The sequence below is a fragment of the Ursus arctos genome, unplaced genomic scaffold (genome assembly GCF_023065955.2).
Source record: "Ursus arctos isolate Adak ecotype North America unplaced genomic scaffold, UrsArc2.0 scaffold_3, whole genome shotgun sequence".
Taxonomy (NCBI): Eukaryota; Metazoa; Chordata; class Mammalia; order Carnivora; family Ursidae; genus Ursus; species Ursus arctos.
This window is the reverse complement of record NW_026622985.1, coordinates 79,858,609-79,880,378: the sequence shown is the minus strand read 5'-3', so window position 1 is coordinate 79,880,378 and position 21,770 is coordinate 79,858,609. Positions and strand designations below refer to the sequence as shown.

The following is a 21,770-nucleotide window of genomic DNA, read 5'->3' as shown; positions in this document are numbered from 1 at the left end:
AATGAAGTGACATTGAAACAATCTTGAATTGTGGGCGCCTGGGTGGCTCAGTCGGTTAAGCGTCTGCCTTTGGCTCAGGCCATGATCCCAAGGTCCTGGGATCGAGTCCCACATTGGGCTCCCTGCTCAATGGGGAGTCTCCTTCTCTCTCTGCCCTTCCCCCCTGCTCAAACGCACACGCTCTCTCTCTCTCAAATAAATAAATACAATCTTAAAAAAAAAAACAATCTTGAATTGATGTTAAGAAGTAGCAATGGCAAAGCAGCCTTCATCCATAAAAACTTAGTTAAATTAAAAAGTAGTCAAACGGCTTGTTTGCCTGGCACTGAGGGGACTCCCAGGACATAGGACTTACAGTGATAGAACTGAGCTGGTCTGGGGCAAACCGGCATGACTTGTCATCCTAGACAGACCCCAGCGTGCTACAGAATACATGCTATCCATACCTTAGTACAGCCTAAAATCTGAAAGGTTCTGGATTCCAAACTTGTTCCCAAGGATTTGGAGGGAAGGACAGTGGGCCTAGATGTACATAGACTATTTCTGGAAGGAGACACAAGCAACAGGTCAAACCTCCCTCCCCACAGGAAGAAGACAGGTGTCTGGAAAGCAGGAGTAGGAGGGAAAGTTTTCACTGTATATCCTCTTGCATCCTTTGACCGTGAACCATGTGAACGTATTACCTGCGCAAAAAATAAATTTAGTAAATTATTGGGGGAAAAAAGTGGTCAGCAGTAATTTAAAGTCTCTATATATCTGCTACAATGAAGCCCTTCCTGGTTACTTATAAAATCAGTGGTTTTCAGTATTCCTTGCTCACTTCTCTTTTCGGTCATGTCTATAATACTCTTTTCACACATATCACTTCGCTCTCTAGGAAGAGCAGGGAATAGTGTAGGCAGACCAGGCTCTTTGGAGACATGCTACTTTAAGGGTTTCCAAAGTGGAGATGTTGGACCAGACAACGGTTCAGGCTGAGGAGGGGACCCTCCCTGTAAAGGCAATGGGACCTAACCAGCCAGAGGAAAATAATATTTGTAATGGTGCTTACTAAGTGCCAGTCACTGTTCTAAGTACAGGGTGTCTGAAAAGTTAGGAAACACAGGATAAAATTATTTTTAAATCATACACTTTTTAGCTTTTTAAATAATATATTGGTTTTTTTTAATCCCAAGATGTATTTTCAGTGAACTACCTCTAAATCTGAAGCAATGGATACATTTGTTAATGAGGGAAACAGTTTATTATATATATTATAAATATGTATAATTCCATATATAATTTTCCTTATACTTCCAGACTTATTAGACACTCTTTAATGTATTTAGCATACTTTTTAATGATTATAATTGGACTCATTGTTTTATTTTATTATTTTTATTATTATTTTAAGTAGGCTGTATGCCCAATGTGGGGGCTTGACCTCACGACCCGGAGATCAAGAGTCTCATGCTTTACTGACTGAGCCAGCCAGACTCCCCCTGGACTCATTGCTTTAAATTGGGGGTTTCCCAAGGCTTGAAAAAAAGATACCATATTCTGTGAAAATGTAACTAACACGCTATTTAAAAACAAGTTTATTTTATGTTCCTTGACTTTTCAGACACCCTACGCTTTATATGTATGAATTCATTTCATCCTTTCTATGATGACATGAGGTAGGTAGCATTTATTATCTGTACTTGGCAAATGAGTAAACTGAGTCAGGGTGAGTTCCCTAACTTGTGTGAGGTTATACAGACAGACACAGCCAGAAAGCTATAGCTTTAGATCTGTGCTCATAACACTGAACCTTACTGCCTCTTACAAGAGGAGCGTCTGAAGGAGCAGTGACTTGGAACTGACTTGAGACCATGAAGGATCCAAAATCGGATTCTGAAGAAGGGAAGGGAAGCTGGTGTTAGATGTGCAATATTTCTAGGTTGCGCTGAAGTCTTCATATAGCCCACTTATGATTACAGGATCTATCGTTAATAAAAATGGTAAAAAAATGATATTCTAATGTTTGCATAACCCCCCTCCTGAGTATTCATTTCTTTCTTTCTTTCTTTCTTTCTTTCTTTCTTTCTTTCTTTCTTTCTTTCCTTCTTTCTTTCTTTCTTTTTCTTCTTCCTTTCTTTCTTTCTTTCTTTCTTTCTTTCTTTCTTTCTTTCTTTCTTTCTAGATTTATTTATTTGTTTGTCAGAGCGATAGAGAGATAGGGAGAGCACAAGCGGGAGGACCAGCAGGCAGAGGGAGAAGCAGGCTCTCCACCGAGCAAGGAGCCAGATGCAGCGCTCGTAACCTGAGCCGAAAGCAGACGCTTAACCGACTGAACCACCCAGATGTCCCTTGAGTCTTCATTTCTAATTGCTGCCATTTTCTGCAAGAGATTTAAGCAATACATTCAAACTCCACCAGGTGGGAAGGAAACGTACTGCCCAGGAAGAGTCCTGAAAAACAGAAAAACTTCAGGACAAGCCCAAACAATGATGCGTACTGGCCTCTTTGAACAATAGGTGAATTTCCTTTGTCCCAGTGTTAAAAATTTTGAAATCGAATGCCTTTAGCTTTGCCTTACCTTCTCCAATTAGCCACGGTCTCCACCACTCCTAAATGTGTATATTCAGTCAGCTTCAAACATTGCATTACCTCCCTGGCTCTAGTAGGCATGTAAGATCACAGGCTCGGTGCTAGAACTAGACCCCGTTAGGAAGGGAGGACATGGGGAGAGAAAGAGAGATTTTGTGCAGCCGGTGTGACACAGCCAATGAGCAGCCAGTGACGAATGATTCAAAGTCATTAGCATCACGTTGTTTATGGGGGTGAGACTAGCGAGAGGTAAAGCTAACAGGGCAGAAACATGTTACAGCGGAACCTAAAAAATCCAACATACTATAGGAATGGGAAAAAGATGATCCTTGTGGACATGTAAGTTGGCAAAAGGCCCTACAAGATTTTGGCAGTGTTTTGTTTTGTTTTCAGCAGGAAGATGACCAGCCAGCAAATGAGTGGAGAGGCTTCAAGTTCTTTTGCACTCGCTGAAGAAGTCAAAAGTCCTGAGGTCTTTCAGAATCCAGTGAAAAATTCCGATCATACTCAACTTCCACTGGCATTATCATCTTTCTAGATCACAGGGGGTGGAGATAACAACATGCAGAGCTCGGTGAGGCATCAGGGAGGAGCATCGTGGGCAAAGGTGAAGAGGCGAGACTGTGTGTGCCTTTTCCAGGGAGGGAGAGCCAGAGAAGTAGTGGGACCTCAAAACCCGGAACAGATTGTAGTGAGGAGGAGCAAGGAGAAGTTTGGGGCCGATTGTGGAGGGTTTTGGAAGACTGGGAGAAGAGCTCAGGTTGTGTGAGTGGGAAACAAACAAGGAGCCCTGGGTGCCTCAGAGATGTTCTGTCTATAGGATGTTCGGAACTGGAGGGCCACTTGGGTGGCTCAGTCAGTTAAGCGTCTGCCTTTGGCCCAGGTCATGATCCCAGGGTCCTGGGATCGAGCCCCATGTTGGGCTCCCTACTCAGTGGGGAGTCTGCGTCTGCCTCTCCTTCTGCCCCTCCCCTGCTTGTGTTCTCTCTCATTTGCTCTCTATCTGAAATAAATAAAATCTTTTAAAAAAACTTTTAAAAAGGTTGTCTGGAACTGGATCATGTGTAAGAGGTCAGAATCACAGCTGTAGAGTAGATGTTGATCCGGGGAATCTCATCAGCACATCTAGAAGAAAACTGGCCTTTGTAGAATAGGTCTGGTCAGGGAGGTGACTTATCAATTCAGCAGTGACCTCAGAAGAAGCACGATTCTGTGGAATTGGGACTGGGACTATGGACGGCAATGCAAACAAGAGGGTTGGGAACATCCTACCAGGAGTAGACTTACACCCGTATAGGGAGAGCACTGTCCATTTCTTTTGTCGTTCCAGGGGCTCCATTAAGCCCTACTTCTCACCCTTACCAGTTTACCTGTACCCTTTCTCTAATCTTTTTTTTTATAATGATTTTTTTATTATTTTATGTTAGTCACCCCCTTTCTCTAATCTAATCCTAATCTAATTTCACTTTAGATTAAGGAGTTGAACTGTTTATTAAAATGCAAATATTCATGGGAGGGATACCCAGCCCAATATTTACACTTCATACTGTAGATATTATACATTTATGAAAACATTTATTTTGTATGCCCTCCATTCAAGCCACCCAGAAATCAAAGATGATAGAGTTCAGACAAAATCTCATGAGTCTGAAATTCAGTCACTGATTTCGGGGGAGAAACTGTTTCAAACACCTAAATGAGTAGAATTGACTCCCCAGCCGTTATTTTTCCAAGCCCGGCATCCATTCCCCCTGCTGCTACCAGCATTCTAGATTTCCTGTGGGAAACCCTACCTTCCCTCTCAGCCTAAATATATAAGGGAGAGGTTCGTTCTCGTGCACCAGAGTTGGAGCGGCTGTCTCTGTTCTAGCCAATCAGAACCAGCTGTCTCTGTTCTAGCCAATCAGAACCCAGGGATAGATATTTGCTCCAATTTGGTCCAAGCAGAATGAATCCTGGAATTTGGCGGGGGAGAGGAACACGAGGGAAAGAGATTCCCTCTCTCTTTGGCTGGGACCCCTAACATGACAAGTGACCTGCTACCCCCGAGAGCCACCACCCAGATAGAAGGTAACACTGAGGGGAGGCAGAGCGGAGTGATCAGGTGAAACTAAGTCCTGATGACATTGTTTAAGCCCCAAGATCCAACAGTGCCTAAAATCAGCCCTGTCCTTAGACTTTTCAGTTACGCGAATCAATAAATTCATTTGTTTTGCTTAATTCAGATTAAAATGGATCTTTCAGTCACCTTGCGACATAAAATTATTGCTATAGACTGAATATTTGTGTCCCCCTCCAAACGCATATGGGGAAACCTAATGCCCAATGTGATGGAATTAGGAGGTGGGGCCTTTGGGAAGTGATAAGGTCATGAGGACGCAACCCTACAAAAGAGACCCCAGAGAACTAGCTCCTCTCTTCAGCCATATGGTAACAGCAAGAAGACAGCCATCTAGGAGCCAGGAAGCAGATTCTCGCCAGACATCGAATCTGCTCAGTGCCTTGATCTTGGATTTTCAATAGAAATAAATATCTGTTGTTTATAAGCTACCCAGTCTATGGTATTCTGTAAACGCAGCCAGACGGATCCAGACAAGTACTGACCGGCTTAGCATCACATCTGCTTGCGTGTTGTGATCATTAACAAGGTTCACCTTTCCTTAGGAATTCATCCCTTAATGCGAGGTCACGATGACGTAGGCAGATCTAGGATGCTTGTTTTTATGCTTAGCTTTCTTTAGACTTCTTTACCTCTGGTAATTGCCTGAGGACCCCCTTTCTGCAGCTCCAGTAGAGGGAAGCACAGTAGGGCTCTTTTAAAGGTGGATCCCGAAGGCTGGTTATACTGACCGCTAACCACAGTTAACTGCAGTAACCACAGTTGGCCTGGGCCGTCCTGCAGACCAGCCATCCCTATACTGAAGGCAGCTCTTCCTTCAGTGCTAGAAAGAACCCACCCAGCACACAGAAAGAACCCATCACCAGCTCCTTACCGAGGGAGGAAATAACCCTGAGAAGTTTGGCTCCCTCAGCTCAGGACAACCAAGAAATGAGTCAGCTTTCTAGAGAAAACTCCTTCCCACAGTCTGTGATTCACCATCTCCAGCAGGCTCCCACCCCACCCCCTCACCAGTGAGGCCTATGCGTTTCTTTCAAGAGCATAATAATACCTTATATTTGAAAAGCACTGAAGTGCTTTACCTCTTTGAAAGTACTTGTGCATTCATTATCTCATTAGGATACCAGATTCGCTATTTTTCCCTTCAGAGTTGTATTTTTTAAAACTAAAATCCAGTGGGGAAATTTTTTGTATAGCTTTCAATGAGTCTTGAGAGGAAAAAATCAGAATGAGTCCAAGAGCGAAGATTTCCTAGGGCCATAAATCTTAACCTTCTATCTCATGCCAGAAATAATAAGGGGCAGAGGCTAAGATTCGAGAGGAAGGAACATTGAGGGGGTTCTAGTTCCCCATCTGCCTCTAAGTAGCTGTGTGACTTGGACGTGCTCCTTGATCTCTCTGTGCTTCTGTTTCTTCTTTTGTAAAATGGTGGCATTGAGGCTTCCTGGGGGGATTGGCCTTGATATTTTCTGAGGGCCTTTAAAGCTCTGAGGTTTTATGGCTTGGGGAGTTAAAAGCCTGAGGGGTCTAATTTCCAAGCAAGTTGGCACGTGTTAATGAGCCCAGCTGCTATTTTGGGGTGTGCAGGAGAGAGTCCCTGCCCGGGGTCCCAGGGGCCACAGCACAGTGGGACATAAAGCTGAGCTCGACTGACTCCCCAGAGACTCCAAGGCCCTCTTCCAAAGTGGTAGTTAGTTGGCAGCGGTTAGTTGGTTAAATGAGGGGGGAGTGCCTGACCATTCACAGAGTGCTGGCCTCTTGATAGATCAGGACCCCTGCGGCCTGTGGGAGGAAGCACAAGTAGGTATCAGATTGGTTCTTGGAATGGGAGTGGACCCCTGGCATCTCCCTGGAGATGTGGCCTGTGTAGGGCTTGGCAGCTGGGGTCGGAGGTCCTCCTTAGCAATACAGAGTCTGGCCCAAGACATTTTCCTTGCTGATTTCAACCTTCTCTGTACAACTCTTTCCTTCTGCAAGTGCTTTCTGCCCAGTGGGGAGGTAAATGGATCCCCCACCTCCGTGAGCCCCTTCTGTGTGACTACACTCTCTACGTCTCCTGGCGTTGCCTTCCATTTCCAATGACTACTTTGAGAAGCTAGATGTCAGCGGCTTAGCTTGTCTCACTAGTGCCTGAATTATGTATCTTTTGAGACGAAGGACTATGATGCCTCAGACCGCCTCCTGCCTTTCTCAGCACAGCTTTGGCTCTGAGCCCCCCCTTCAACCTGTCCCCTCCCCTGTACCTCCCCACCCCCAATCAAAACAACCAACTACTGCCACCACTGACGACAACAATCGCCTTCATCATCCCGTTATGTACCTTGTCCTCTTAGGAAATTTTCTTTGTCCCTAAACAAATTCCTGCTAAAGTGCTGATAGCTGCTAAGACTTATTACCCTCCCATCCCCCCTGCCACTGCTCCAAATATATATTTGCATTTTAGCAGGAACACTGGGTCCAGTTTGGCAGAAACAATCCCATTAAAGGAACAAACTTGTTTCAGCATCAAACCTATGATGGGAGATATTTTTGTCCTTAAGGAAGTGCCTTTTTTTGGCCCCTCTAATTACCTAGAGGAGGCTGGGTCCTGGTGAGGATAGAGCTCACCAGGGCAGCCTGGCCAATCAGGCCTTCCCCTGAGCCAATAGCGCCGTCCTATGCATAATGAGCTCTGCAATTGTCATCCCCAGAACAAAATCTGCCACATTGCCTTTGCCAACCTCCCTGCATTTCATAATATTATTTTGTTGATTCTGGGATCTTCTCTCTTCCTCCTGAAATCCTGGCCCAGCCTCAGATGTGCCTGGCTCTGTCTAGGTTGTACCGCCTGATGCTGGGATGTGGAATCCTGGCATGGCACTCTCCGAGAACTCAGATTTGCACCCTGCGCCCCCTCCACACACCATTCCCATGCCCCTTATGGAGGCTCCTGCAGTCCAAACTCTAGTCTCAGGACATCAGGACCTGAGCTTAAAACAGGACCAGAGAAAGGAACCACAATTTATAAAGTAAAACCACATTTGAATTAATACAAAGAAACAGCTGAGTTTCAAGAGCTTCCAGATCTATATTAAGAAGGGGCAACTTTCGGGGCACCTGGGTGGCTCAGTTGGTTAAGCGTCTGCCTTTAGCTCAGGTCATGATCCCAGGGTCCTGGGATCGAGGCTCGCATCCATTGGGCTCCTTGCTCAGTGGGGAGCCTGCTACTCCCTCTCCCTCTGCCTACTTGTGCTCTCTCTCACTCTCTCTCTTTGTCAAATAAATAAAATATTTTTAAAAAAGAAGAAGAAGAAGAGGAAGAAGAAAAAGGAGGGGCAACTTTCTATTCCAGTGGTTTGCCCACTCTGATTTTGGGTTCCAGGCCAGTACTTTCTGCCATTCACCTTTCCCACCCTACTCCCCACAGCAAGGGTGAGAATGTCCCTGTGAGCAGGAACCAACCCAATTCCCCCAACTTGGAAGTCAGCTTAATTCTTTGAGGGGAAGGGTTGGAAGGGTTAGACCCAGCTCTGGATTATCCTTAAGGGATCAGATGCTGTGGTTTTTGCTGGCCTGTACGGGTGTTGACATGCAAGTATAGGAAAACGAGGAAGGAGGTCTGCACTGATGTATAAAACATGGCCAGATTCAAGTAATAATGTGGATGAACAAATAGCATAAGCAAGGTTAAAGTCTCTCTTAAGCGCGGAATTCTGAAATAACATTGGAAAACCAGTACTACCTCGGGCACTGTCCCTCTCCCTTTCCCACAGCCTGGGGGCTGAGTCTTGGAGCCAGAGAGAAGGGAAAGAACCAGCCCCCTTCCAGTTCCTCATTTAGGCTGCCTGGCTCTGCCAGGTCCGCGCCTAAACTTGCTGCTTAGAAATGTGGCACCTTAGTCATCTTCTGTTCGGTCATCTTGTCCTTTCTGCTCCCCAATGCTGATTTGGTGTTGTCCACACAGTAACAGCTGTGGCAAACCCGTGGGAGTGGAGAAGCACAAGAAACCTGTGTTAGATCCCATCAGAAAGACTCGGAGACTTGTGGAGACCATAGAAAGACTTATTATTTATTTTAGGAGGAAAGAGAGCGAGCGAGCTTGTACGCGCATGTGTGAAGGGGCAGAGGGGCAGGGAGAGAATCTCAAGCAGACTCCCCGCTGAGCACAGGGTTCCCGGCGGGGCTCCACCCCAGACCCTGAGACCATGACCTGAGCCGAAATCAAGAGTCAGAGACTTAACCGACGGAAACTCCCAGGCACCTCCTTGCGGAGACCATATAAAAGGAGGCATCACTGAAAAGAAAGAAGGAGAAACGGGAAAGCTAGGGCTGAGGCCGAAATCTGCTAACCAGCGAAGCACATTCCAAGGTCATCCCGGCATCTGTCTGTGGCTGAGAAAATTCTCATAGCTGAGCGAATCTAGGCAGACCTTGTCCAAACAAAACTGGAGCAGCCACGCAGACTTTGCTCCTCTCTCCACTTCTCTTAGAATAAAGGAGATTTACCGTCATCTCTAGGCTTCTAAACCTTACCACTCTCTTCCAGCTTCATGGGCTACAGAGAAGGTTCTTTGCTCAGTTCCTTGACCCACACACTGAGCAGCCAAGTCACAACCACTGCACCGGAAGGGCAGAGTGGTTCTGCATCAGCTCTGCTTTTATGCAAAACTGAGATATGGAAATACAGGTTTTACCCAAAATGATTAATCTGAGAGGTGATTATGTATTTGTTTAATTTTTGCTTTTCAGAAGCAGCCTTAAGGGTTTCTTCAGCTTTTTTCTGGCTCTGTTGTTTTTTGGTTTTTTTTTTTAAAGATTATCTTTGGTATAAAATTATATAATCACCTTACCAAAAAAATTTGGAAAAATATTGAAAAAAAAAGAAAACAATCACATGTGATTATCTTCTTAATGCATCTGTCTCCTGCTAGCATTTAGAAGATTTCTTCCCCATCTTTTCTCCTATACACATTTTTTTCCTTCTAAACATTAAAGGCTTGTTTTATTGTAAATTTTAAAAAATTAAAGTAATTCCATATGATAAAAGGGATAAAATAAAAAGTAACAGCCTCTCCCTCCACTCTTATTCCCAGTGATCATCCTTAAGTCTTATAATCTTTCCAGAAAATAGCTTTTCATATAAGGTGTGTGGCTGGGGAGGGGGCTTGTCATGTGAGGTAAGGGGCTAGGGGCGAGCAGTAGATGTGCTCCTATTAGGACTATGGACACACCAACCATGTGAGCACCCCCTTCCCTGGAATCAGAATTGTGAAATGTAAAACTCGGGAGCTGCCAAGGATGGTGTTTCTGGCCATGTAACTAAAATAAGTGACGGGAGAGCTGGAGAGAGAATCCTGTGTTATTAGAGATTCTGCATCTAGTTCTTTCTAAGGCTGAACCATGACCTTGGCCATCCTCTGGTTAGTGGTTCAACCTTCCCCAGAGTTTATGACCAATAAATTCCCCTTCTGCTAAAATGTATTTGAATTGGATAGCTATCACGTACCAACAAATTAGCCCATCCATCATATGTATTTTTCTTTCTCTGGACAATCCTCATGTCCATACTTTCTAAGGATAAACAATAGCAACAAGGAGCAAAAAGAAAACATGGATAAATTAGAGATCTTCAAAATAAAAAAAAGTCTTGTGTTTCAAAAGACATCATCAAGGGGCACCTGGGTGGCTCAGTCGGTTAAGCCTCTGACTGATTCGGCTCAGGTCATGATCTCAGGGTCGTGGGATTGAGCCCCGGTTCAGGCTCTATGCTCAGCAGGAAGTCAGCTGAAGAGTCTCTCTCTCCCTCTCCCTCTTACTCTGTCCCTCCCCATGCTCTCTCTCTCTCTCTCTCCCCCTCAAATAAATAAATAAATCTTAACAACAACAACAAAAAAGATATCATCAAGAAAGTGAAAAGATGACCCAAGAATGGGAGAGAAATTTTCTGCAAATCATATATGTGATGAGGGACTTGTATCTACAATATATAAAGTACTCTTAAGTAATACGAAGACAAATAACTCAATTTAAATAGGGGCAAAGGATTTGAATAAACATTTCTTCAAAGAAGACATACAAATGGCCAATAAGCACATGAAAAGATACTCCATATCAATAGCCATCAAGGAAATACACATCGGAACCATGAGATCTCACTTCACATTCACTGGGATGATGGTATCAAAAAGACAGAATGTGTTGGGGAAGATATAGAGAAGTTGGAACCTTCACGTGCTGCTGTTGGGAATGTAAAGTGGTGCAGTTGCTCTGGAAAACAGTTGGGCAGTTCCTCCAAAGTGTGAACATAGAGTTACCATATGACCCAGCAATTCCACTCCTAGGTATGTGCCCAAGAGAAAGGAAAACATGTCCACACAAACCCTTGTACGTGCATGTTCATAGCAGCATTATTCAGAAGAGCCAAAAAGTAGAAACAACTCAAGTGTCCATCCACTTTAGATAAGCAACAAGATAAGCAAACTGTGGTATATCCATACAGTGAAAGACTATTCAGCAATAAAAAGGAATGAAATACTGAAATGTCCTGCAATTTGGCCTCATTGAGTGCCTTACGTTAAGTGAAAGAAGCCAATCACAAAGGATCACATATTGTATGATTCCGTTTGCATGAAATATCTAGAGTAGTCAAATCCATGGAGATAAAAAGTACATTTGCCCGGGGATGGGAGCTTGGGGAACAACAGGGAATGACTGCTAACGGGGATGCTGAAAATGTTCTAAAATTGGGATGATGGTTGCAAAACTCTGTGATTATACTAAAAACCACGGACTTGGACACTTTCCTTATTTTTTTTTTAAAGTAAAAACTCGAACTCATGACTCCAAGATCAAGAGTCTCATGCTCCACTGACTGAGTCAGCCAGGCACCCCAATTTGGACGTTTTAATGGATGAATTGTATCATGTGTTAATTATGATAAAACTTATTTTAAACAATAGCCTTTCGAGCGGATGCGTCAATGGGATTATTTATACAGTGTCAGGTACAAACTATTCCTTTATTATTAATACAGTACCCTGTGTTACATATCATTTAACAAATATTTGCTGAGCATCAGATGTGTTGGGAATATAGAAAAGCAGAAGATCATCTCATGGCCCAGCCAGGGAGGCAGCATCCATGCATAGAAGGTAAGTGAAAGGGCAAAGCAGCACGTAATATGCATTATTGGTTCTAGAGACGGGCTGGCTGTCATGGGCTAAGTACCTGAGGAAGGCTTCACTGAGGAGATAGAAACCACTAAATCTTGGATTTAGGATAAATGGGGAGAAATAAAGGTAGAACACAGTTATCATCGTTTGTTGAGTACATGATGGGCACTGTTCTAAATACAGTCCATAGAGGGTGGGACTTCCAAAATGGCAGAATAAGGAGTTAAGTGGACCTTCTCTCCAGCAAAACAAGTTAACTGGTAAAAACTATAAAAGAAAATACAACACAGTAATTTAAAATCCCTGAAAATTGTTCCAAGGGCATAGCACAAATGGAGAAATAGTATACAAGAAAACCTAAATCTTAGGAAGAAATGATTAAATCTTAGGCATTTGAGCCATGACCCATCATTCCCTTGGCCCTTCTCCGCACCCCCCTCCGCCCACCGCCTTATTATGGAAGTTCTACCCAAGAGCTCTATTCTCAGCAACAAGATTCCTTCCAGCTCCCAGTCTGTGGCTATAGTTTCATCCTGGGAGAGGCAGACTACTGGGGTTTCTCCTGCCCCTAGTCTTCTGAGGCAGAAACTTTATTACAGGCATGGCAAGCTGAGGATACTGGGGCCCCATCACTCCACCCCTCCCTCAAGCCAGTTTGTAGAGTGGGGGTCCTGTGCCGGGAAGAAAAAGTAGAGAAGATCAGTGGCTTCCATTCCCCTCTCTCCCCTCTCTCAAAGCAGGGTGTCGCCCTAAGGAAAAATGGGCCCCACCCCCAGCTCTGATGCTGGGGCACAGGGGTTCTGTCCAGAAGGCAAGGCAATCCATAAGGATAAAGAGCTTTAGAGCTCTGGTTAAGACGCCAATTTTATTGGAACAGAGCCTGGAGAACTCTGCCTAAAAGTGTTATGGAAAACAACAGAGATCTTGATGTAAAGCAATTAAGAAGAGGCTGGTAGGGCCATGATAACAGTAAAATGGCAGAGCAATTAAAACTTTAATAGAGAACTGGGGAAAGAGAAAGCAAGAAGGAACTTCTTGAAAGTACACTCAATTCTAGGGATCAAGAAGTTTATGCACAGGTGCCTGGCTGCATTCACTCATGGGCAAGCAGAGCAGGGCATGGGGTAGACTTGAAAATGCTCTTCACGCTATGCACAGGCCCCTCACAGCACAAGGGGCTTAAGCACAATCTCTGACCAAACGATGACTGAGCAATATGCTACTCTGACCAGCAACTCCCAGGAGATAAGACTTCCAAGTAAAATCACCCATTCCTGGCAGTCGGGACATGCCCAACATGTGGGCATGGCCAAGGCTGCAGCCTCTCAGGAGTGATCAGAGAGGGAACATTCAAGCTACCAGGCCCTGAATAGACACGGGGAAAACAAAAACAAAAACAAAAACAACCTACCTGAACTGTGACCACAGCCTCCAAGCCAAACACATGTCCAACAATAAAATGTAAAAATGAAACTAAGGAACCTTAAGTACAACCTGTGACCGATAAGTGCATTATGCCACCCAGGGTGACCTGTAGGTAGCCAGGCTAAAAGATAAAAACAAGGGGTAAATATCTGAGCAGAGGCACCAAAGGCTGCACACCACAAGGGAAATAGACGCAGAATTAGTTCAGCCAAGTCATGAAACCAATAAACAAATGACAAAGCAAATAACAATAGCACATTATTCTGGACGGGAAGTCACCATCTCTAGTTGCTACTAGGTGTCTACTTCTCAATAAAAGATTATGAGACATGTAAAACAACAGGGGGGAAAGCAGGTAAAGGAAACTGCCATGAGGGGCTCAGGTGATGCACTTAGCCAAAAAAACTTCAAAGCATTTATTATAAATATGTTCAAAAAGCTAGAGAAAACTGGGGCGCCTGGGTGGCTCAGGCCATTAAGCATCTGTCTTTGGCTCTGGTCATGATCCCAGGGCCCTAGGATTGAGCCCCGGGTCAGGCTCCCTGCTCAGCGGGGAGTCTGCTTCTCCCTCTCCCTCTGACCCTCCCCACTGCTCGTGCTCTCTCTCTCTCTCTCTAAAATGAATAAATAAATTTTAAAAATCTTTAAAAAAAGCTAGAGAAAACCATGCTTACATTTAAAGAAAGATATGATGACAATGTCTCGTCAAATAGAGACTATTAATAGAGACAGAAATCATAAGAATCAATGGAAATTCTGGAGTTGAGAAGAACAATAACCAAAATGAAAAATTCACAAGAGGGACTCAACAGATTTGATCTGTCAGAAGTAAAAATCAGTGAATTTGCAGATAGATCAATAGAGATTATGCAATTGTAAGAACAAAGAGAAAAAAGAGTGAATAAAAATGAATAGGGCCGCAGAAAAATGTAGGATATCATTAAGTGCACCAACATATATATAATGGCAGTACCAGGAGAGGAGAGACCGAAAAAAAATAGCCAAAGAAATAATGAGTGAAAACTTCCCAAATTTGATGAAAAGCACTGCTCTACACATCCAAGATGTGGCCTAGTTTCTTCTTGTTGCTTTTAGCAAAATGCAAAAGGAAAAGATAAATCGAAAAAGGAACCATTAAACAAAAAGGAACCAGAGCTTGACAATTTAGTCCATCTACATTGCAAAAGATGAGAGAACATGCCCTAGAGGGAACACCAACAGTACCTAGACAACCATTTGCTAAAGAGATTAGTCATGTGACTTACGGAGCTGATCAACCATCTCAGATGAAGCCAAGGAATAGAGATGGGTTTTCCAAGAAGACTCCATGATGAACAATGGGGTCTAATGGCATGGATCTTCTCAACATCAGAGAAGACTGACAAGGTTTTTGAACATTTTATACCAGCAGAAACACTGCCAGCCTGGATTGAAAGGGACAGAGATGAGATGATGGGGGAGAATGAATCTGAGGGCAGGGATATGGAGGCAGAGGCCAGAGAGGGCGGCTCATCCTGGGGAACCCAGAGGGCAGAGCATCGAGTCACAGAGGATTAGGTTTGGAAACTTAATGGAATTTGCCGTGCTGGGTTGCAAACTTGCTTTAGATCAATATCCTTTTTGTCCTTTCCATTTCTCTCCCTTTCAGAAAGGAAATTCTCTCCTATGCCTGTTGCACCATTGGATTTTGGAAGCAGATGGCTTATTTTCTAGGTTTTACAGGTTTGTGAACTGAGAGGAATTGTACCCCAGAGTGGACCATATTCAGAGTCTCACCCATACTTGTTTAGATAATTTATTTTTATTTTTTAAAGATTTTATTTATTTATGTGACAGAGAAAGAGAGAGAGTACAAGCAGGGGGATCGGGAGAGGGAGAAGCAGACTCCCCAGTGAGCAGGGAGCCCGATGCGGGGCTCGATCCTAGAATTCTGGGATCGTTACCCCAGCCGAAAGCAGACGCTTAACCAACTGAGCCACCCAGGCACCCCTTGTTTAGATAATTTAGGTGATGAGTGGGAGTTTTTGAGTTGATATTTAGATGACATTTGGGACTTATGGGTTGCTGGGTGGGTTAAGGCTTTTGGAGGTCTTGGAATGGAGTGAATGTATTTTGCACATGGGATGGATGTGAACTCGGGCAACCAGAGGGTGGACTGTATTAGATTGAATAGTGTCCCCCTCCAAAAAATTCATGTCCACCAGAGCCTCAGAATGTGGTTTTATTTGGAAATAGGGCCTTTGAAGATATCATTAGTTAAGTTAAGATGTTATCATACTGGATAGGAATGGGTCCTAAATCCAAAGACTAGTGTCCTTATAAGAAGAAAGGACACATAGAGACACGGATACACAGGAAGAGCGTAATGTGACTGTGGAGGCAGATATTGAAGTGATGCAGCAATAAGCCAAAGAGCACTGAGGATGGCCAGCAGCCACTAGAAGCTAGGACGGTTTTCCCCTCAAAGCCTCTGGAGCAGTCAACCCTACTGATACCATGATGTTTGATATACGGTCACCTGAACTGTGAGAAAAAAAATGTCTGTTGTTTCAAGCCACTCAGTGATAATCGCTTGTGGCCGCGCTAGGAAATGAATACAAGTCCTAAGACCATTCGATGGGGAAAAAATAGTCTTTTCGACAAATGGTGCTGAGACAATTATATATGTACATGCAAAAGAATAAAGCTGGACCCCAACCTCCCACCACATACAAAAATTAACTCAAAATGGATCAAAGACCTACATATAAGGGCTAAAATTATGAAACTTTTATAAGAACACATAAGGGTAAATTTTCATGAGTTTGGACTAGCCAGTGAGTTCTTAAATATGACACCAGAAGCACAAGCAACAAGAAAAAAATAGATAAAATTATTAAAACTAGATAAATTTAGGAGTGACTGGGTGGCTCAGTTGGCTAAGCAGCGACTCTTGATTTCGGCTCAGGTCCTGATCTCGGGGTTGTGAGATTGAGCCCCGCATCAGGCTCTGAGCCTGCTTAAGATTTTCTCTCTCTCTCTCTCCCTCTCCCTCTGGCCTTCCCACTTCTCTCTCTAAAAACAAAACAAAACAAACTAGGTAAATTTATTTATATGAAGAATAGATAAAATGTAAACCTTTTGTACTTTAAAGAACACCATCAAGAAAGTGAAAAGACAGTGTACCACAATGAGAGAAAATATTTGCAAATCACATATCTGATAGATGACTTGTACATAAAATATTTAAAGAACTCCTACAACTCACCAGTCAAAAGACTAATGACCCAATTTAAAAATGGGCAAAGGCTCTGAATAGACAAGATAGACAAATGACCAACAAGCCCTAGTCATCGAGGGTCATCAAAGGGTGAATTTTATGGTATGGAGTTATCCTTCTTTTTTCTAAAAAAGCAATGACATAAAATAAAATGTATAAAAATACATTGTTGGGCCTATGACATGAAAAAAAAAGTAATCTATTTGACAATAATAGCACAAAGGAGACAGGTGGGAGCAGAGCTATGCTGAAGTAAGGACATGACACCAGATAGTAATTCAAATCCATAGGAAGAAATAGAGAGAAACAGGGAGGGTAAATCAGAAGGTGAATATAACAAACTCTGTAATTACATACTTGTTCTCCTTCTCAAGCTCCTTTAAAAGTAATGATGATAAGAATGTATCGTTGGTCTATAACACACGTAGAAGTAATACGTCTAACAATAATAACGTGAAAAAGAGAGAGAAAGGAATGTAGCTATTTAGGGGTAAAGTTTTTCGATTTCATGGGAATTATTTTAAATATAGATCCCAAGGTTGGCTGAATCAGAATTTCAGCGGGATGGCCAGGGCCTTCTTGGCCTGCACAGCGCCTTTATGTGAGTTCAAAGGGCTTTCTTGGGCCATACAGTGCTTTTGTGCGAGTTCAAAAGGCTTCCCTTTCTGCCATCAGAGGTAGCTCCAATGCCTTCACAAGCAGCACATGAACTGGACGGACCCCCCACTCCCCCTTGTGCATTGAACCATCTGCACAACTGTATGGGGGAGGTAGCCCCAGACGTGACCCTCGTCTGTATTTTAAGACTGTTCCTCTAATAATTCTAATGTACAACCAGGGTTGAGAACTGCTGGGTTAGGGAAGCATTTGAAAAGAATCTGAAGTATCAGGTAACTGATAAAACATGACAGATGGTTGTTAGTGAGGATCCGGAGCGAGGACTCTCCGTTTTTAATCCCAAAGACTGAGAGAATGGTAAGAGAAAGAGAGAAGTAGGAAGGAAAACCGTGATTTGCAGGGCGTATGTTCAGTTTTAATCATGTTGGACTGGAAGTCAGGGCAAGACGCCGAAGGAGGATATTCAACTGACGATTAGAAGAAAGATGATCCTGGAATTTTGAAACTATATTTAGGGATCGTCACATAGCATAATGATAATGGAAATAAACACTGTTTAAAAAGAGTCTGCTCTCTGCTCTCCCTTGTGCTGGATGTTTTATATAAACACGAGCCCAGTAGGCACAGGGTGATGACACAGACAGTCACCGTCCCATGAGTTGTTTACTCCTCATGGGTTTGGCCAGTGGTGGGATGAGTCAGACGAAAGAGGGTTTCAGGAAGTGGAATGAGACGGAGCGGGTGGTGGTGGTGGAGGTGGTCGTGCACCTAACTATGAGGCTTGGAAAGCAGCAGGTAGCCGAGGAGGGGCTGCCACCTGAGGTCTCAGGGCACTACCTTGGCATCTTGAAACAGGTAAGTACCAGCACCATTATGACCAGCGCGTGATTAAAATGCCCCTGGCTTCGTAAGTTCCATGACCAGCTGTCATGGGGTCTCACGTGGAAAAAAAACCCTTTTGTACCTTTCATCCCCAGGAGAGCACATCTGGTATTGACATTCACCAAGACCAGAATGTACTGGATCTGGGCCCACTGGACTGGCCCTGTTCATTAAGGTGGCTCACTACCTAGAAACCTCTGTGGCTGGAACCATGGATAAATTCCTACAGATAAATAGTGAGGCATGAAGAAAAAGAGGAAGGTATTAATAGGATTGGGCCTGACAGGTCATTTAAGGGGGAGCATACAGCAAGCTCCATCTACACTTAAACAACACTTAACCTCTATGGTTGCGCACACACAGCTCAAGGGGTCCCCATGGGTCTCCCTGCTGTGGACAGGCCCCGGCCAGGTTCTGGACTTGGCCAGACTCGTGGGCAGGTGGAGACAGATAGCGTACTTCTTTGTCACAACCTCAGGGCCACCATTTCTGTAAAGCCACCTCCTTTAGCAGCCGAGCTGATTAATAGCATCATGACGTTCGATACTTCCTGGAAATTTGCACTCAGGTCAAATCCAGAGCCAGGAAGCAGAATTCCATGAAAAAGAGGCTCACTAAGCCCTGCCTTAGCCAAAGTGGCCATTGGCCCATGCCTGCCAGGGTCTTTTTTATTTTAAGTGGTCCCATGAGGAATCTAGCAGAGTGGATTCTGGGCAGAGTCTTTCTGGCTACATGAGGGGCACAAGCCCTTTCAGAGATTCCCAGTAGGACAGGAACACCGAAATCATTTTATGATTTTCCCTGTGCAAAAAACATGGGACCTGGAGGGTCAAAAAATTGTGCAGCCACAGTAGGGTGCCGTGAAACTGCAGGGTCTTTGGCGTAGTTGGGAGGGCGGGGAGAGGACACTGCATTTGGCCAACATTGAGGGAGGATGGTAATGACACTTAGAGGCTCAGAACTGTTGGCTCCACTGGCTGTAAAGGCTGGAATTCACCTCTGGAAGGAGAAACTTTCTTTACAATGCCAAGTTAGCCAAGCAGAGCGAATGCAGAGTGCCTGTAAGCTCTTCCTTCTCGCCTGACTGGGAATCTCCGAGTGTGCGAGTTAGTTACTGAGTAACTGGTAGAGGCAGCTGACATGACCCGAAGGCCTTTCATAGAATCAGCATTTAAAGAACTGCAGCCAGGCAGTGGGTCCAAGGTCAAAAGCTGGGAGAAACCAAATCATGGGCTACATGGCAGAGCCGCAGGGCAGAGAGAAACCAGTCCGAGGCATGTAATGCAGGAGGCGAGTGAATGGAGCAGAAGAGAAATGAATTTGTACAGGGTTTAAATTTAGCCTCACATTGTCTTGATGCAATGGGAACCAAAGCCATCAAGGGCCCAATCAGACTGGACGTGATGAGCTTTGCGCCTTCGGAGCGTCTATAATCATAGACCGTCCTTGTAGACTATGAGTGGTCATTCTATAATTTCTCTTGTCTTCTACTTGCTACCCAGGCAGGATTTCTAATTATAGGGCTCCTTTGCAAAACCTTCCGAGTGGCCCTCCTTCCTCTCCCCTGCTCCTGTGAGCAGACTCTGGGTCTCTTAAGCATATCTCTTTCTGCGCTCAGTTTCACACTACTGAAAGCACTTGTTTGCACATCCCTAGACTGTGGTTTATTGAAGGTAGTGCCATTTCTTATTCATTTTTGTTTGTGTTAGCAGTGCTTGACTCAGTATTGGATGCATTAGAGTGCTAAGTAAATACCTAGTGAACAAAGGACTCGGTGAAGATTGAAGACACACACATATTAATCCGGTCCTCCTCCCCTCCTCCAGTCTCATCTGCATGACATTGGGCCGTTTGTCCTGAGCTTGAGCTAATGCATTGAACTTCTTTCTCTCTGAAGTTCTCAGCCAAGAACACATCCTCTGTGTCCACATCTGTGCATTTTCTCTACTGCTATCCCATTTGTCCAGAACTCTTTCTCCCCCTTCTTTGCTTTTGGACGCATGACTTCGCCCTTACCTCTCTACCCCTAGATTGGAACTCTTTGAAGGCAGGACTTGCTTATATCTTCATCAGAGCCTAACCTGGAGCCTTGCATTCAGCGGAGGCTAAGTCAGTGTTCACCGGGGGGAAGGAACGAGTTACTTTGGCTTTGGCCGAGGGACCTTCTGGCCTCTGTCAGGCAGCTCCTCATTCTGTCTTGGTTAATTGCCATTTATTTAAGAGGATTTCCTTAGGAGAGATGAGATGAGAAACTAAGCCATGTGAAAATTCAGTGTAAACAAGACTTTGAGCAGGAGCAGTCTGAAAATTGTTGTATTGATGCAGACTGGCCAGCTACTTCCCGTGGCACTGTGGCCATCTAGTTAATAGCCTGAAGACAACTTGGACTTGTGACAGGGCAAGTCTTGGCTCCCCCTTATGCCATGAAAGCCAAACGGTGGGGAGGAAGAGGACAGTGTGGAGAGACACCTCCTCCACTCTCTTTTGTCCCCACTCCCTGCCCCAACACTGGGACAATGCCAGGTGGACATAAAATCATAAGCCTTGGCTTTGTCTGTGCCCCACCATATGCCTATTTCCCCTCGTTGTCTCCTTTTGCCCAGTTTGTGGACTAAATGTTTCTGCTCTGTTCGCATCCCTCCAGGGTGGAGGAAAGGGAATTTGATCAATCAGTAACCAGGTTTGGAAAACTCAAATGCTAGCACAGGCCGAGGGAAATGAGCCAAGTCAGCTGGGCAGGGACAGTGACCATGGCCCAATTAAAGGAGTAGCTGCTTCTCTGCTCAGGGACTGTGATCCCAGGGCTGCCTGACCCTGTGATTTGCATAGTCACCCTTGTTATAAGCCTTGGCATCATCAGGAAAAATTGTCTGAGACTGGGAAAAAGAGTAAAAGAGATTATTGGTGTCCTTTCAGGGGACTGCAGGGTGTAGCCTCTCAGAGTTTTAAGGGATTATCTGTTTCTATAGGAGTTTGCACCACTGGTAGATCTCGAGATGGGAGATTATCCTGGATTATCCAGGTGAGCCCAATATAATCATAAGGATCCATATAAGTGAAAGAGGGAGGTAGGAGGTGAGAGCCAGAGATGTGACAATGGAATCAAGAATCCGGGGTGTTGCAGAGTGAAAAAGTCTCAACTGACCATTAATTAGTATTGACTTTGAAGATGGAAGGAGGTGACCAGGTGCCAAGGAATGGGGCTGGCCTCTAAAAGACATGAATCTCCCCTAGAGCGTCCAGAAGGAACACAGGGGTGAGGACATCTTGAGTTTAGCCAAGTGAAACCCATGTTAGACTTCTGACCTACAACCGTAAGATACTCCACCTGACTGTAAGGTGGTAAGTGTGTGTTATTTGAAGTTACTACCTTTGTGCTAATTTGTTACAGGAGCAATAGGAAACTGATACCAGGTTGTTTTACCACCTGTACCGATAGAAGTTAAATTGCGGAAAATTGATAGCCATACAGATGTTTCTTGTCCATAGTAATACAGTTTCTGTTCAAAGAACTATAAAAATACATTGTCCGGTGTGTCAAATTCTCATTTGAAATGCTTTTAACATTTTACTGGTTCCTTCACTAATTAACAAGTTGAATAAAATCTCCAACACATGTTAATTTTGTATCTGTATAAGTTCGTGCGATTAAAAAGACTAGAGTATACTTTATATATGATCACGTGATGTTCACTTTCTGCGCTCCTGCGCCTTTGAAACTAGGCTCTACTTCTGAATCCACTGT

General features: G+C 44.2%; 1 protein-coding gene across 4 annotated transcripts in view; it reads left to right on the top strand.

Moving 5' to 3' along the window:
- The first annotated feature begins 17,823 nt into the window (after positions 1-17,823).
- TNPO3 (transportin 3) overlaps positions 17,824-21,770 on the top strand; it is a 111,207-nt gene continuing 107,260 nt past the window's right edge. For 2 of the 4 annotated variants that reach the window (XM_044388160.3, XM_044388156.3), the window contains exon 1: positions 17,824-17,998. The gene's annotated coding sequence lies outside the window, so the exon portion shown is untranslated. The remainder of the gene's footprint in view (positions 17,999-21,770) is intronic. The other 2 variants (XM_048212782.2, XM_048212781.2) reach the window with 2 other exon arrangements.